Source organism: Sander lucioperca, chromosome 14 (genome assembly GCF_008315115.2).
Source record: "Sander lucioperca isolate FBNREF2018 chromosome 14, SLUC_FBN_1.2, whole genome shotgun sequence".
NCBI lineage: Eukaryota > Metazoa > Chordata > Actinopteri > Perciformes > Percidae > Sander > Sander lucioperca.
Window position 1 is genome coordinate 23584570 of NC_050186.1, and position 19409 is coordinate 23603978.

The window sequence follows — 19409 nt, forward strand, 5'->3', positions numbered from 1 at the left end:
CACTCAACCGTTTAAGACATTCATGCATTTTAACTACATTGGACCTAAAATTACACTTTAAAACAAGTCTTACATCTTTATTTTGTGCTACTTGAAGTTTTCAAATTTGGGTTTTTGAAGCGGATGACCAGATTACTGAGCAATAATCTAAGTGACATAGAACTAAAGAGCAAACAATTTGCCTTAGTAAAGAAGATGATAGAAATGGTGAGCATTTCCTTGTAGTGGCAACTGCTCTTCCCATCATAGTAACCATATAGTCAATGTAATCAGACCATGACAATGCACTATCAAGCCATAGTCCTAAAAGCTTAACTTTATTTACCTGTTTTATAGGTTGACCTGCAACTTCAAGATTCAATTTAGGCCCTTGTGCTAATTTATATTTAGAGCCAAATACCATACAGACTGTTTTTGATGCATTTAGCTCAAGTTTGTTTGATTTTATCCAATTTAGTACCATGTTGAGCTCCCTAGACAGAACCTGATTAAGCTCAGAACATGTAGATGCAGAATAATGGAGGGTAGAATCATCAGCATACATTGTTAAACTTGCTTGCCCAATTGCAAGCGGCAGATCATTGGTAAAAACTGCAAAAAGAAGAGGCCCTAGGCAACTCCCCTGTGGAACGCCACAGTCTAACGCCTTGCTATTTGAAAAAGTGCCATTGTAATATACTGTGTTCTACCTGACAAATAACTACTTAACCACAAAATAGTTCAGTGTTTAAAACCATAACAACTAAGTTTACCAATTAAGAGATCATGATCAATCACATCAAAAGCAGCACTGAAATCTAGCATAACTGTGCCCACAAGCATAGACCAGTCAATTGATGTCAGCCAGCTATCAGACATTTGTAACATAGCGGTGCCAGTAGAGTGACCAGCTCTGTATGCATGTTGGAACATAGATGTTAAACCATTTATAGAAAGATACTCTTGAATTTGCACAGACATTTTTTTCTAAAAGTTTACTAAGTACAGGTAAGATGCTAATAGGCCTGCTGTTTGGACCATTAACCCCTTGACGCCTTAATTTAAAATGTATTATGTGTGTTTCTGGCTCTAAGCTGATGCTAAATTAAGTTGAGATTGTTAATTTGTCTATAGTAGAGCTGGGGGTAAACGATTATTTATTAAACGATTAATCGGGCGATTATTTTATCGATTAGTCGACTAATCTAACGACTAATTGGACGATTAATATAACGATTATTTTTCTGTTGCTCGATTAATAAAAACCATAATGTATCTCAAATAAATACCAAAAAATTCTTAATAATATATTTTATTAAACAATTTTGCACAGCAAAAAATCTTCTGCTTTACACAAAATAAAATAATAATTTTACTGTTATACAAAATGAAAGGCCAGCCTGTTTACTCTTTTACAGTACCAACATAACTCTCTTGTTCAAAAAAATCAAGTTGTAGTGCAAAAAAGAAAAACACTGTGCAGTGCACAGTACAGACATTCCTTGGATTGTTTAACACAATATAACAGTCCCAACATAAAACCTGATGCATAATCAAACTGACTCTCTTAACTGCTATTCTGTAGGTTTACATGCTAATGCAGCTGTGCACTTTGGTGGTGCTAGGCTAACCAACGCATCTTAGCTCTCTGTGCAGTTTGTTCGTGCTAGGTTAGTAGCTAACGTTCACGTTAGCTAACGTTAGCTACTATAGATAGCTGTGTTCTGCAGCTGTAAGCTAGCTACCATTCAAGCCAACATTAGATGATAACTAACGTTAGCTAAACACAGCTGCCTAGGCGCCAGTAGCTAGCTAACGTTAGCTACTAACCTAGCACGAACAAACTGCACGGAGAGCTAAGATAGTTAGCTAGCACCACCTAAGTGCGCAGGCTACACAACACACTACACAAACATGAAATTAATTTAGCTAACGTTAGTACTTGGGACTATATTTTAAGTATTCCCATACCCTCGATGATTAAGGGCGAGCTGTTTTTTTAGGACTTCATCTTTTCATGGGGCTTTTTGCAGGGCTTTGTTGGGAATTCTGTGAGGAGGTTGCTGTTTCCTGCAATGTTTTGGTCTCCCACATGTGTGTGTGGCGAAGCGTCGACGCAAAAATACGACATCGACGTAATTTTGAAGTCGATGCGTCGACGTCATCGACGCGTCGCTGCAGGCCTAGTCTATAGCATATAGAATAGATATACATTTAGGTATGATGCAAATTAGCGGCAATAGGCATTTATGGTAAAAATATAAAAGTTCTTAGAACTTCTAAACTTTAATTGACAAATAAATTAATCTTGACAACAGCAAGAAAGAAAACACTCTCCTACTCCCTAACATTGACAGTAGTTTTTATACATTCCATGTTACATTCTGTTTAACTCTGTCCTTGCTTCTCCTGTGCATAGTGAACAAAAAACACACTATAATAAGTAAATTAACAGCTCTGGAGAGAGGGTGGATTGCCTAATGTGCTTATTGTGAGATTGATTTGTTTAGCAGATACATGAAACAGTGTGCATGAGTCACTTGGGCAGGGTTTCTCAAACTTTACTGGCCTGCTTTTAGATCAAAGTTCTCAGGATACAAACAATTACTGAACTTTTCATCTGTCATGTGAAACTGGGTCATGTGGAAAGTGACCAAGTCACTTGAAGTGTCTTTGCATGAAACAGTCTTACTTGTGGAATTCACGAAAGCAGTCCTTGTTTTTGTTGAGGCACAGGTGAACGGTGCACTTTGCACATTTAATTACAGTCTGGCCCTTGCAATGTGGGAGTTTGCAGCGTTGTCACTCACTTTCAACCACTGGCCAGTGACCCACACCATCTGAACGGACTTCCTGTGTCGGCATAACCGTAGCTGGACCCCTTTCAAGCTCCCTTTCAACATCCATTGAAGGCCGCCCCCTCTTCTTCTTTGACAGATCCTTCCCTTGCATGCAGAGTGCCTGTGCAATAGATGTTCTGAAAGCAAGCAAATCCTTCTGCTTCTTTCTTGGGACTGTCAGTGACTCACAATCCCGCCGATACAACAACCAGCTGTTGACAATGACCATGTCCACAAAGTGAAAAAAGAGTCTATGGTAGTACTTTTTTGACCTTATGTGGATGCGGTAATATGCAATCAGTGCATCAAGAGCATCAACGCCGCCCATGAACTTGTTGTACAGGCTGATGATGCTTGGGCATTCCACAGTCACTTTCTGTTTCAGATTTTTATCCCATCTTTCAATGTTGGAAACAGGCTGTGCACTGGCAAAAGTGCTTGCAACGATCACCCCTCTGTTGTCAAACCATTTGACTGCTCTTATTTCCACATTGTCAACAACAACAACCTGTTGCTCTTCAAGTGTGCCTCTTCCCTTCTTCTTCATTTCTGCGTCTGCACTGAAACTGCACCCTCGCAGGCGACACTGCCGTACAGTCCCAAGAGCTGGTATCCCATTGTTTGCAAGAGCAACAAACAAATCCAAGGAGGAAAACCAGTTGTCAAAGTACACCAGATGATTGACAGCACCATGGATAACTTGTGCAAGCTTTAGCACAATGTTTCCACTTGCCCCAATGTCTGGTAGTCCTGGTACAGGCTCAATTTTCCCTGTAAAGATGTCAAATGAATGCACCAGGCCTGTTGTGTCACAAAGCACAAAGATCTTGTATCCCCATTTGTATGGCTTATTGGGGATATATTGCTTGAGACTCGATTTTCCTTTGAATGGCACCATTTGTTCATCAATCAATAACATTTGGTCTTGAGGGAGAGCCTGAAATTTGGGGAGGAGTGAATCAATAAGAGACCTGACTTTGAAAAGTTTATCACTGTTGTTGGGTGCCATGTTGTCATTGAAATGAATGAAATGTTTTATTTCTTCCCATCTGTCTCGGGACATCACATCAGCAACATGCGGTACTCGACATGCACTGGACCAGTACATTCTTGACCTTGATAAATGGAAAACACTCATGTACACTACAGTGCCAATAAACTGCTCCAGTTCATTCTTATCCAATTTGAGGGCACCATTTGGATTTTGTTGTGTGCAATAAAGATTGCTTTGTTCCACAATAGTATCCAAAAGATCAGAATCAAAAAAGTCTCTGAAGTATTGAAAGGGCAGTCTGATTGCATCAGCATCTGGAAGAGCACCTTGCCAAACTGGAATGTCTTTTGCAGACTTATTTTGCTTCACTGTCTTCCATACTACCTTTTGTCTTTTTGTAGTGGTAGCTGATTTCCCTCTTGCAGCAGTAGCACTTTTGGTAGGATGTAAAAAAATATTCGTCACATGAAGTCTATTTGAATAACATAGCTATAGAAGCAATCAATAAGCTGGTACATATTTTTATCTTAGCTCAACTTACCTCATTTTGGGCAATTTCTCCACATTTGCGGCCTTGATATGCGGATTTTGCTAACCAAAACGTTAGCTTCCGTGAACCGGATGTGGTTCCCACTCCGACCGGTCCTACGAGAAACAAGTGCGTGCAAAAGGTTCCTAGGTATGTATCGAATGTAAACAAACCGGCATTTTTTGATGCAAATTAGCGACAGTCGCCGTTAAGGGGTTAAAAGTGGACTTTTTGTCTTTTGGAATAGGAAAAATCTTTCCTTCTTTCCATAATGTTGGACAAACACCGCTGATTAAGCTTCTATGAAAAATATGACAGATTTGGAAATGTATGAAGCAGATATTTTCAACAGTTTACAGTCTAGATGGTCCATACCTGCAGGCTTATCAGCTTCCAGAGAGTTCAACAATCTCTCTACTTCAACATTAATTTCATGAAATTCAAAAGCAGTTTTTTCCCCTCATGAAACCATTTCTTATAAGCTCTTCTGAATTGTATTTAACAGTAGTATCCATGTTTTCTCTGAGCTTAGAGGTCTTATCAATAAAATAATCATTAAAATAATTCACGAAATGAAGAGGTTTAGTTAAATATGCACCATCTAGTTCCACAAAGGAAGAAATCTGAGCTGGTTTTTTACCCATGATTTCATTCAACTTTCCATATTTTTTTACTATCTTGGCCACTTTCAGAAATTCTCTGTTGATAAAAAGTTCTCTTTTTTTCTCTGTTCATTTTACAGACCTGATTTCTTAATTTGCGATAATCTTTTATATCATCATGTGCACTTGATAAGACTGCAACATTCTTGGCATCATTTCTCAAAATCATTAGTTTCTTTAATGAATCATCTATCCACGGAGCACTTTTGGCTTTAACAGTACATTTCTTGAAAGGAGCATGTCTATTAGCAATAATCATAAAATAGTCCATGAAAATTTTTTAAAGCAAGTTCAGTATCCTCAACATCACATACATTAGCCGAAGTAATGCTATTAAGTTCCCCAAGAAAAGCCTCTTAATCAAATTTCTTATAGGATCTAGTAAAAATTATTTTTGCATTAGCTTTAGGCAACTTCGTTCTCCTAGAGACAGCAACAACATTATGGTCACTGAAACCCACTGGAATAGACACAGGTCTGGAGCACATATCTGGAGCGTTAGTATAAATATGATCAATGTATGTTGAAGATTTGACCTCAGTGTGATTAACAGTGATTCTTGTTGGTTGAAATATTAATTGAGATAGTCCGCAGGTATTAGCCATAGACAAGAGCCGATTCTTCAACGGGCAATTCTCAGATAGCCAATCAATATTCAGGTCACCTAGTACTGTAGGTACAATTCTCTAGTTTCCTCTGTAGCCCTATCCAACATGGCACATAAACAGTCCAAGTACTGTATTGTCGAGTAGGGATGAGCGAGTACAGCATTATCTGTATCTATATCTGTTAACCATATAAATTATTTTTATCTGTATCTTTACTCGGACTGGGCGGGGCCTAACCCGGAAGTGGGCCGGTTTGTCTTGAAATGGGCGGGGCTTTAACCAGTATGTTATTTTAAGCATGCAATATGGGTTGATCAGAAATTGTTATATTTATTGCTGATTAGAAAACTATTTACATGACAGCATCAGCATTGAGCTTCAGATCAATGGTTTTGATCACGATAACTAACAAACTATATACAGAACAAGAACAATGAATACAACACATGTGGTTGCAATTATGAAGTAAAATGTAATGAACAAGAGTTTTCATACTCAACATAACTTTCTTTTTTTAACTTTTAATTTTTTTATGATCAGTGTGATTTTTATTTTTTTTATTTTTTTTATTTTGGTTCTTTTTTATTTTTTTTTATTTCCACACCGTGTGTGTGTGTGTGTGTGTGTGTGTGTGTGTGTGTGTGTGTGTGAGAGAGTGAGTGAGTAAGAGAGAGACAGAGAGAGAGGGGGGTGGGGGGGGACTGTGTTCTACGGATCAAATAGTCCGATGCTGTTTTTCAGATCTGTTTAGAACCAGCTGACGGTTTAAAAAACAAAAAAAATCTCCGACAGGCAGAGACGCAACGCGAGTCGCATTCTACCAAGCACCACGTCTGAACAAACCCCACGTTTACCAGAACTCTACTGGTTAATAAGTAAGTCCTACAAACCAAAGTAAAAAACAAACCTGAAGCTGAAAAAAACCTAAACGTTAACGGAAAAGACCGGCGAACCTGAGTGACTGAGGGAGAGACAGAGAGAGAGAGAGCTGTTCTGTGTGAGTGAGCAGAGCGGGACACAACAACACAATAAATCTTTATGTGTGTAGGGGAGGGGCGCTGTGACGACTAGCCTATCACAGAACACAGACACAGTCAGCTCCCAATGAGGATTTTTATTCAATCCGAGCACAGATATTGACTCGTATGACTCGTATAATACTCGTACTCGTCAAAAGTGCTTTATCCGTACCGGATACTCGTTTCAGCCGAGTATCCGGCTCAACTCTATTGTCGAGCTTAGAGCCCTATAACAGCAGCCAATCAAGATGAGACATACATACATACATAAATACATACATACATACATACAGCCTCACTGTCATGTAGGTTAGGATCATGGCGTGTTTTTACTGGAAAGTGGTCACGTATAAAGATAGCCACCCCTCCACCAAACCTATTTCTATCCTTCCTATACACAGAGAAGCCATCCAGAGCCACCTGAATCATCCAATGAACAGTCCAAATGAGTGTCTGAAACAGCCAAAACATCAACCTTATTAGACTGCAAAAAGAGGGAGAGTTCATCCGTTTAATTTCTAAGACTACAGATGTTAATGTGTGCAAATACTAAGCCTTTAGGTAATTTGTTAATAGACATGAATGTTAATGTTGAATGTTCAGATGACATATAGTCTACCTTTATAAAGTGCTTGGTCCGTCAGTTGGCTTGTCTTCGTCTTTTCTTTGGAAGGCTGGGTGGACAATTAGTTTATTATATCACAGAAACGCAATATCTCCGCGCTCCCGTGTGGCTTTCAGCTCCGGTAAAAGCTCCTTGCGTTTTTGGCGAACTGCTTCCGGATAGTCTTCGTTGATGAATACATTTGATCCTTTTAAATTCTTTGCTCTCTCCATGACAGCAACTTTGTCCTTAAATTTAAGGAACTTGGCGACAATCTGTCTGGATCTAGTAGTGTCCTCCTGTGCGCCAGGCCGTCCGGTTCTGTGAGCACGTTCCAACTCGATCCCCGAGATCTGCAGCTGATCTGAGAGGAGTTTACGTACTTTTGTCTCAGTTTCTGCCCAGCTCTCATTTCCCGACTCGTGTACTCCATCAATCACTATGTTGTTTTTTCGCGATTGTCCCTCTAAGTAGTCCATCTTGCCCAGTAAAGACAGGATGCTTTGACTGATAGTTGTGACATCAGATCTCAGTTCTGAGAGCTCTCTGGTAGATTCTTTTTCCTCAGCCCGTAGTTCATCAACATCTCTTTGTGTATAATGAAGGCTTTCGCGTAATCCACTTACTTCTTTCGTGATTTCATCCAGTCTCTTGTTGTTTGTTTCAATCGTTATCTTTAAAAAGTTTTGATAGTTCCGCTCCTGTTGGTCCAGCAGATCTTTATAAAACAATTTTGTTGTTCCATAAGCTCACGGACCTGAGGTAGAGAAACATAGTCCTCCTCTCCTCTACCTTTCGGTGGCATTGTAGGAAACACGTCAAGGTGGAGCGTTCACAAGTGAAACAAAATCAAAAACAAGAGATAAGAGATACTACTACTTTGCAATCACCTTTTGTTTATGAAGCATATACCTTCATGGAGTCAGTTGACCCAAAAAAATGCATTTAAAAGGTGTAAAACAAGGCCAAATATCCGAATGTTTTTTCAAATGTTTGGAAACCACGCACGCAGGTAACGTAATCCCAAGGCAAGTCCTTCTACTCTTTCTACGTCTGCCGTGATCCCTCCTGTTTGTCAGGAACGTTTGGACGCACCAGAAAATGATATACTGACCGATGAAGGTTTTGAGGCAGCTATAGGTAACTCCTTCATAAGAACAGCTTGGAGCTTTCCAAAGAAAGCTGCCGAGAGGAAAAAGAAAAGAGAGAAAAAGCATTTCTCTAGACTCTGTCCATTTAGGGATGATGATTGATCTCATTCATTTTGTTTTTCATGACTGTTGTTGCTTTACTTACTGCCATGGCTCTCTTTGCATCACTTAACGCGCAAGGATTACGCTCTGCTGTTAAGTTGGAGTCCATTCTGGATACTGTGGTTTTTGATGTGCTTTGTCTCCAAGAAACCAAGTGGGACGACTACATGAGTGCCACTCTGACGAGGAAGTGGCATGGACATTTACATGTAAGTAACAGCATTAATAAAATGTTTGGTGTGGCAATCTACTTTAAATTGGACAAATTTAAAGAGATTAAAGTGCTACACAAAGACAGTGGGGGCAGACTCCTGGTAACAGAATGTAAATACTGTCCAGACGAACATGGACTTATCATCGAACAATGTATTCAGAACTGACGTGAGTAGAAAGGAACTGGCTTTAATCATGAAAGAATACAATTTGTTTGATGTTTGGAGAGCATCCTTTCCAAACACGAGACTTTTCGAGAAGACAAATTGTGAATGGAGTTTTGAAGCAGTCTCGTATTGATCTGTGTCTTGTCACTTCTCCATCCATCTTCGTCCGCTTATCCGGTGTCGGGTCGCGGGGGTAGCAGCTCCAGCAGGGGACCCCAAACTTCCCTTTCCCGAGCCACATTAACCAGCTCCGACTGGGGGATCCCGAGGCGTTCCCAGGCCAGGTTGGAGATATAATCCCTCCACCTAGTCCTGGGTCTTCCCCGAGACCTCCTCCCAGCTGGACGTGCCAGGAACACCTCCCTAGGGAGGCGCCCAGGGGGCATCCTTACCAGATGCCCAAACCATCTCAACTGGCTCCTTTCGACGCAAAGGAGCAGCGGCTCTACTCCGAGCTCCTCACGGATGACTGAGCTTCTCACCCTATCTCCTAAGGGAGACACCAGCCACCCTTCTGAGGAAACCCATTTTGGCCGCTTGTACCCTGGATCTCGTTCTTTCGGTCATGACCCAGCCTTCATGACCATAGGTGAGGGTAGGAACGAAAACTGACCGGTAGATTGAGAGCTTTGCCTTCTGGCTCAGCTCTCTTTTCGTCACAACGGTGCGATAAATTGAGTGTAATACCGCACCCGCTGCGCCGATTCTCCAACCAATCTCCCGCTCTATTGTCCCCTCACTCGCGAACAAGACCCCAAGGTACTTGAACTCCTTCACTTGGGGTAAGGACTCTTTCCCTACCTGGAGAAGGCACTCCATCTGTTTCCTGCTGAGAACCATGGCCTCAGATTTAGAGGTGCTGATCCTCATCCCAGCCACTTCACACTCGGCTGCGAACCAATCCAGTGAGTGCTGAAGGTCACAGGCCGATGATGTCATCAGGACCACATCATCTGCAAAAAGCAGCGATGAGATCCCCAGCTCACCAAACTGCAACCCCTCTCCACCCCGACTACGCCTCGATATCCTGTCCATAAATATTACAAACAGGATTGGTGACAAAGCGCAGCCCTGGCGGAGGCCAACTCTCACCTGAAACGAGTCCAACTTACTGCCGAGAACCCGGACACAGCTCTCGCTTTGGTCGTACAGAGATTGGATGGCCCTGGTCTTGTCACTTCTCCTTTATGTAAATTTATAGTGTCACCAAAATATGTGCTAAATCCTTGGAGCGACCACAGCACTTTCCAGTGTGTACTGGAGTCTACAGACATACGAAGGAGAGGAGGTATGTGGTGTTTCAATTCGAGTCTCTTGGTAGACGGACTGTTCAACCAAGGGATGAGAAAACTGCTGGATGACGCTGTATGTGAATTACCGTTTGTTGGTGATGTATTAGTGTGGTGGGTTCACCGTGAACAAAGAATCAAAAGTAAATGTATCAACTTCAGCAAGAACAAAAGATGGAGGGAAAAAATGATGGAACAAAAAGTAAGAGATCTTCTGTCTAATGAAGCAAACATGTTAGATGAGAAGATAATCACTTGTGAAGATAACTATGTTCGTTTGAAGAATCAACTGGAACATTTTGAGGAGGTGAAGTGCAGAGGAGCTGCCATACGCAGTAGAGTCCAAAGCTACCTCGAGGGAGAAAGATGTACTGGGTATTTTTTGAGACTTGAAAAATGTAACCAAGAGAAAACGATAATTGATGAGTTAATAACAGAAAATGGAGTTGTAAAAAATCAAAAGGAAATTGTAATGCAAGTATATATGTATTACAAGGCTTTATTCACAAGTCAAGCAACGGACAATGTGTCTGTCAACAAAGTTTTGTCCTCACTAAAAAAGACCTTGAGCAGTGAAGACAAAGAGTGGTGTGATGCGGAATTTACAGCTGCTGATATTGAGTTGGCCATAGATAATTTAAATAATAACAAAAGTCCTGGTCAGGATGGACTTACTGCAGAGTTCTTTAAGGGCTTCAAATGTAGTCTAATCCCAATTTTGTTGAATGTGTTTTCAACTATGGCGGACCGAGGATCAGTACCTCTTTCTAGTCTTTTACGAATGGGGTGATCAATATTTTCTATAAAAAAAGGGGACAAAAATAGTTTGGAAAATTATAGACTACAAAGTCTTGGCTAAAATGTTAGCAAACCGCCTGAAAAATGTCATTGCCTCTGTTGTAGGTGACACGCAGGCTTACAGTATCCCGGGACGCAGTATCACAGACTCGATCCTTACTGTAAAGGATACTGTCAGAACTTTGGCAGATGGAAAAGGCTTATGGTTGGGAATTGATCTGCAGAAAGCTTTTGATTGTGTGGCACATGCTTTCCTATACCAAACTCTGGCCACTTTGGGGTTTGGGGAAGATTTTGTGGGATGGGTTAAATTGTTGTATGGATCTGCCAAAAGCAGGGTGAAATGTAATGGAGAATTGACGGAGTCCTTCTCCATCAAAAGATACATTAGACAGGGGTGTCCGTTATCCTCGCTCTTATACAGCCTGGTAGCTGAACCGTTGGCAGCAATGCTTGTTAATGATAAAACTATACAAGGAGTAACTTTGAGTGTCGCCACGGAAGTGAAAATTGTACAGTATGCCGATGATATTAATGTTTTTGTGAATTCTGTTGCAGATATGGACCATTTTCTGTCCATTCTTCGCTTGTACGAGCTAGCTTCGGGGGCGAAAGTCAATGTCGATAAATCCAAGATTTCGGCTTTTGGGGTGGATAAGGTAGACATAGGTAAGTGGGGTTTTAAAATAGTGAACACACCGAGGAAAGTACTCAGAGTGTTCATAGGAAAAGATGAGGTTGCAGCAGACACCCCGACATGGTCTAGTGTAATTAAAAAAGTGCAACTGGTTTTAAATATGTGGAGAATGAGAGGCTTGCTTCTTAAAGGAAAGGTAATAGTTTTAAATGCTCTGTCGTATTCTGTGTTAAATTTGTTTTTGGAGACATACGCGCTACCGCAATGGGCTTTAGGGAGTCTAAATAAGATAAGTAATGAATTTTTGTGGAGATCCAAAATGATAAGTGTTGCTCATTGCACTTTGATTGATGTTGTTAAGAAAGGTGGGCTAAATTTAATGGACATAGAGACCAAGCGAGATGCTTTTAGAATTAAAACTGTAGGTAGGTTTATTGATGTAAATTGTGTTGCGAAGTGGAAGGTGTACTTTAACCAGGTCCTCTCCACTTTTGGCTTAAAATCGGAGGCCAATTTTTTCCAGCATCTCATGTTGCGAGACCTAAATCACTTGCCTGGCTTTTACAGGGAGGTGATGATGGCCTGGAGCAAATTTTTGCCCCATTTGGTACCGGTGGTTCAGAATAGGGAGCAATTGATGCGTGTACCTTTTCTAAATAATCCTGTTTTTTCTTTTGGGGGGAGGGTAATACAGAAGCATACAGAGCGCTATTATGGCTGCGGACTGTATGTGTATTGAAAATATGTGTGACGATGAGGGGTATTTAGACGAAGCAGTCCTGTTAGAGTCCTGTGAGAGTAAAAGGGGTGTCCTTCAGGCCCAAAGTGATAAAGGTTTTGTGTGACAAAATAAAATGTTGCATGAAGCCAGAGTGGCTAATTTTGTTACAAAATGCATCTTGTGGTGTGCAATATACTCCGGTGCATTTCTCTTTTTACAAGGGAAAAAAACAAATTGATGTGTGTAAGGCAAAGACCAAGGATGTATATTGTATTTTGAGTGATAGAATCACTAAAGTGCCGACGGCAGAGAGGGCATGGAGTAATTTCTACCCTCCAGTCAAAGTGAGTAAAATATGGCACAATATTGTTTTAAAATTTGCATCTCCTATGTTTCATCTTGATTTCAGGGTGAGACATAGGAGGATATACACAGGAATCATACTACATCAGATAAATAAGGAATGTCTGCGTTTGTGTAGTGTATGTAAAAAAGATGATGAAACTCTGGAACTTGTGTTCCTAGAATGTGTGGAGCTGGTCAACTTCAAGGTACGCCTTAAGGAATTGCTGGAAACAAAATGTAGGTATGAATGTAATGATGTGAGTGAATGGGACTATCATGTCCTATTTGGACTAACGCAGCGAATGAGTGGGGTGAATGACAATGTTGTTAATTTGATTTTGTCAGTGGCAAGAAGGGCCATTTTTCTGAGGCGAAACCTGGCCCTCCACGAGGGCAGGTTGGTAGTTCTTGGGGATTATTTTGTGGGACATTATAAGGCTTTCTTTTCGATTTATTTTTCACTTGGGGTTGATTTCTTCACTGATGCGTTTATGGGAGGGAATAATTTGTTTACAGTTAATGAGGGAGGCACTTTGAGGTTTAATTTTTGAAATAGTTTTTGACTAATGGTTTGTACATAGAATTTTGATTTGGGAGTATGGGTGATGGGGTTTGTCGATAATTATTTGGATTAATGGGTATACACTTGGTTTATATTTGTTTTCTTTAGCTTTTGATTTATTTTCTGGCTAAATTGCTGGTTTATTTCATGTTGATTTATTTCTCGAATTAATGGATTTTTGAAAGTAGGTTTTATTATTTTGATATTATTTACAGGGATTTGGTTTCTCTGTGAGTATGGTATGAGTGGTTTTATTTTCTTTGTTTGTTTATTTCATATGTTTGTTTCATTTTCTGTTATTTAAAAAAAATATGAATTGTGTGATTTGTAAATATATATGCTTTTTGATAATAAAAGATAAAAAAAAAAAAAAAAAAAACACGCCCGATCTCGTCTGATCTCGGAAGCTAAGCAGGGTCGGGCCGGGTCAGTACTTGGATGGGAGACCGCCTGGGAATGGCTCATGACCCCTCCGAGTCCCTATCCCTTGAAATGAAATTTGATATTGATTTTTGCATTGAGATTGGGCAAAGGAATGGAGAGACCGCAGAGGATATGATCGTCTCTGACTCTGTCAACAATCCTTTTATACTGCCCCTTTATTGCAGTTGTAATTTTGCTGGGGGAGATGAGGTGACTGGCCGGTGGCCGATTTTTTAACATTTTAATGACGAGGTACAACAGACGACTGTCCTCCGTCACCTGTGCTGCCTGAGGGTATTTCATCCAGCCAAACTTTGTCTTCTGGGCTGCTCTGGTCTCGGATGTGTCAGCCCCAAGACACCGGCCAAACAGGGTGTAGCCCCACCTAGATTCGTACTTTTTCACAAAGTTAACAGCAGTCTTGTCATGCTCGTGAAGAGAACTGGCAGCAGAAGCAATTTTCTGCCTGAGGTCAGCTGGCACTAGGTGGTGGTCACTGTTGTCTGCCAGTTCTAGAAGCAGCAAAGCCAATGCCTCCACTTCCTCTATTCCTGGCAGATGCAGATGTCCCTGGCTCATCAGCACATCCTGCAGAGCAGGACTGTCCTCCTCCTCCACCTGTTCTGCTTGTGTAGGGATGGCATGCTTCCTACAGATGCTGTCAATAGGATCCTCGTCTGTAGACATGTCAACACCCTCATCTGCCACCTCCTCTTCGCTTTGTTCAGTCGACGACTCCTCTTCACGAGACTGCTCTTCCTCAACTGCAAATATGCAATTGTACAAATCACAGATGTGTCTGGGCAGTTACAACAACTACTTGTAGATTAATTCATACACAGCTATGCCAATAACATGCACGGTTTCTTTGTTTCATAACATAAAAAGTTAACTTTATACCATATTGGCTGTCATTGCTAGAATATGCATGAAAACTGTAGGGATATCCTTGCTTCATATGTATGTATATTGTTTAGGTGTGTGATTAAGTACTTTACCTTTCTTGGCATAGTAATCCCTTGCAGCGAAGCTGGTTGAATGGCACATGGCGTACTCAACACCAAGGAGCTCCTCCTCATCTGGGTCCTTGTATTCATCAGGGTAGGGCATAGGAGCAGCGAAGTTGGGCTCCAGGACATGATCTTTCTCAAAGAGCACCTCAGCCTGCTGATTGATGCGCTGGATCTGCCGTGCATCCATACACGATGTCTGCTGACCCTGACCACCCGCAACCCGCAGTGATTCCATGCGGCACTGCACAGCAAATGCAATCAGGTATACCTGAAACATATGACCATTTTATGTATTACTGTATATGCTTTGCAGAGATGGTGTACTAAAGTTGTGAAATAAAATGCATAATTGATTATGACAATTGAATTGAATTTTTCTATATTGAAGTGTTTCTTTTATTACTCACTTGGAATGGCGTAATTCCACATCTTTGTGAAGGAATGGCATTGTACAGATGTGCGTGCAACCCCTCCAAGGAGTTACTGCCTCTCCGGCACCTGTACTTGTTCAGCCGAACACCATTCAGCACCACCACCTTCACAGAAACATACAGTTGTATGCCAGGGGGATCCTGTAAAACACAACGAATTGCAAGCTCCTTATTTATTCTGGTGTCCATTTAAATATTGCCATATTATTTTAGATGGTTTTGCAATGACACATTATTACTACGACCCACCTGCATACAACTAAGATGCTTGCTTGCAGTTGCCCAGTGAGCGTCAACTGCCTCCGTTGACTTGAACAGGTGGATTCCATCAATATCAAGGCCTGCTGGTCCCCTGAACTCGGCAATGATGGACTCCATCACTGAAGCTGTCTCCTGTAACATATACAGTATACAGTATGTTTAACTTAAAATGTTAAATCACATTCCAATAATTGGAAAGTATGGTTACTCCTAGTGATCTTACATTTATTTTCAAAATTAGATCTGAGTGACACCTCGGTTCAGCACAGTGAAGTCTATGTCTTTGACAAATATGCAAGTATATGCTTATTATGCATGAAATTCATACATCAATTAATTTACACTTACCTCAACCCCACGGGTAATGCGCCTGACATAAGACCTGATCTGGTGAGGCTTGAGGAAGGCTATCATTTCCTCGTCTGAATACTTGGCGTACAGCTCTTGGTTGCCACTCCTGACTGCCTGGACCAGGAGCATCATATCCACCTTGTTGTAGGCCAACACTGCGCCTGCCAAGGCACTCATGAACGCCCCATACTTGGCATGGCTCTGTTTGATCACAACAGCATCCCAGCGATGTAGCCAGTGTCGAATGTCCAGTCTGACCACAGCACCCTGCTGCACCCAGTCACCGAACAGACTCTCCAGGAAGGACGAACCACTGTCACTGAAAAGATATTAACATTTTATACAGCATGAGTTCCTTGTAAAAATGTTATTTAATGTTAACTGTTTCATATATCAATTGAATCATGAATGTCTTTATAGGTTTAAGGGAATTGTTATTTAACATACCGACAACAGTTGTCTGCATATATGACCTTTGGCGCAGGAGCTTTAGCACGTTGAAACCTGGCAACCAGACCTCTCGCCATACGCATGTAGCACCCCTCAGACTCAGCTGCCACCACCACTGTCGTCAAGAATTGGCCCCACTCATTCAGCACACTGGTGACATACTGCATGGTGCCCTGGCCATCACCATATAACTTCTTGAGCACCTAAAAAAAACCAAAGTAGAACATTCATTTTATACTGTTTATTAACAATCTGTCTGTTCTATATCATTTCTACAAATTACAATATATTCTCACTCACTCATTTCTACTCATCCGCACCTTACTCATATGTATATCTGTGTTTATATACTGTCTGTTTATATAAGGGTGTTTATTGTGTAAATATTTGTTTTTATTACTATTATTATTATAACTGATACTATTTTTCTATTTCTTAAACTGTATGTATATTTTTTTTCTCCTATGTCTACTTAATGTGTATTTGTGTTATTCCTATGTGTGTAATTCTTTTTCTTTTGAGCTGCTGTAGCACAGGAATTTCCCCAGTGTGGGATTAATAAAGTCTATCTTATCTATGACCATCAAGAACTAAGCTTCATGAGCATAACAAAACACTGATCAAAGTGATACTTTATACATACTTTTTTTGTACCATCAATGCAGAGGATTTCTCCAGTCAAACTGAGGATTGCGGTTCTGTACACAGGCATCTTTTCAATCTCCATGATCATGTGTGCACGCCTCAGCACACGGGCAGATGGAAGGGGAGACTGGGGGATGGGAGGGGTGTAAGTGCCAGCAGCTTTCACAAAGGGCAGGATGCCCCTCTGAGATGATGCAGATCCAGCTGTGTGGGCCTCGTACAGGAGAGTCTGGTACAGGTCACGCCGCTCCACATACCACTCATCATGGCCCTGCTGCAGCAGTCTCTGCACCTTACTCATGGACACAGCATTGAGTCGGTCACTCAGCAACGTGACCACACCTCTGTCAATAGCACGCCTCCCGCACAGTATGGCAGGAAACATGCTTCTGATGGCCGGGGCAAGGTTCATCAGAATCTTGGGACTGTGTGCCAGCCACATGTACTGTTGCTCATGATGTGAATCATCCTCCTCATCTTCACTGTCTGCATCAACATGTGTCTTGCTCACTGTCTGCCTCATCTTTTCACAATGTGAACATTTCAGCTTCTCTGTCAACAGGGTGAAATTGTACTTCATCCCACACACTTGCCTAGCGTAACTGCCGAAGCCTTTCTTCTCCAGGTATGCCCCTGGCGGAGCAGGGCAGTTGGCATTGGGACAGCAGATCATGGCTTTCATCACACCAACTGGCCGCCAGAAGAAGGCAGGGGTTGTGAAAAAGGCCATCATGTTGGGCACTGCTCCCTTGACAGATATAGGAGGTGGGTGGAACTCCATCTTCTCCTTTAAGAGCTTCCTCTCCACTGTCTCTCCTTTGGCATTCTTGTACTTGGATGGGCATTCAAACAGACCATACACCTCATTGCATTTTAGCCACTTGATGTTAGAAGGGGCTATACCAAGGGCTTGGGCAGATGCAGGTGGTTGCTCCCAGTATTTCTGCCAGCCCTCCAGCAGGATGCCACCAGATTCTGAGGCAGAGGTCTCGACGGGGGATGAAGGTCTGGGCCTGTTGGAAGAGTCCTGACTCACAGCCGGAGCGAGCTCTCCCCAGGTGGTAAGCTGTGTGGAGACCGGCACCTCGGACTCGTCAAGGAGATTTTCTGAAGAAAAAAATCCCACAAAAATGTATTTGTATTACGTAGTGCATTGCATGACATATAATAATGAATTTCATATAGCACAAACACAAACATTTCTCACATTGAAAATATTCTAAGGTAGGTTTCTTAATTTGTATTATCTTACATGAAAACTGTCTACTTTTACTAAACTCTGATGTTGGTTTACATTCCATTCATATTTGTATCAATACATTTGGTGTCATATTATATGTCGAGAAAGTAGATGTGAATACATACAACACAAAATACAATTACTGCATAATACAAAGGTCATTTCATTTCAGCATAATATTACCACCTGCAGCAGCCAACAATTCAGCATCACTTGCATAGTCAGGATCCTGCTGGAACTTGGAAACTGTAGATTCAGCCTTCTTTGATTCCTTTTTCTGCAGAAAATAAAAGACAACTGTAGGATAATCACACACATACAAACAAACATAAAACATTGATGTTTTACTACTGAAGGTGCTTAATTCTTCCATAAACCAAACAGAAATTGTAATGTAAATGTAAATTCAGTAATTACAATGTAATCTTAGTTAAAGGATCTAAAAGATGACCCCGATAACCCAGTTATCTTACCTCCGACCTCTTGTCAAGATGACATGTGACAAAAGGGAACTCTCTAGCAAACTCCAGCATTCGCTGCTTTTGCCACTTTAGACGCTCATTCTTCTCACCCTTCTGGCAATATTCAGAGAGCAACCATACCACCCAGCCGACATCATTTTCAAGAAGCCATCTAAATGACTGTCCAGCATACTTGCCGAATGTGACAACTAACTGGCCTTTCCACATTTCCCCCCCCAGATGTCTTTGCAGCAGCCTCTGCCTCTTTGGGATCCAGCCATCTAGGGTCTACTGTTTGGCTTGGGGCCTTTGCCACAGTCTTTGCTAGATCAGTGCACTGCAGCTTGGCCTCTCCCTGCCTATACATAGGGATACTCGGAAGCTGATGCTGCTTGAGGTGAGTGTACAGCTGTTGTGTGAAGCTGAAGCTTTTGCCACACTCATCGCAGTAAATCTCCTTTGGTGCATGAAGCTTCATGTGGCGAGTCAGGTTGGACTTCTCTGTGAAGGTTTTGTTGCAAACAATGCATTCATTTCTCTTTCTCTCCATGTTTTAACCTTCACCTGGTGTAGTAAAATATGAAGAATATTAATAATTAATAATAGGCTCAAACCTAAAGGGGGGCACAGATGCATTTTTCTACAAGAAAAAGACAAACAATTCAAATCACACCACACAGAATCCATTTTGAAGACAGACACACACACACACACACTCTCTCTCTCTCGGAGTTGGTCTCGGAGATGATCTGATGAGGGCTTAAATACATTTTCAGAGACCCTCAGCCCTCATAAAAGTAGTAACCAAAAATAGTCCGTTCATCACTCTGTTTTTAGCATGCAAATCGCGGTGTTCTGTTTACATATCTAAAGCATATTTAGACCTTGAATTTCGACTCCACACTGTAATAACA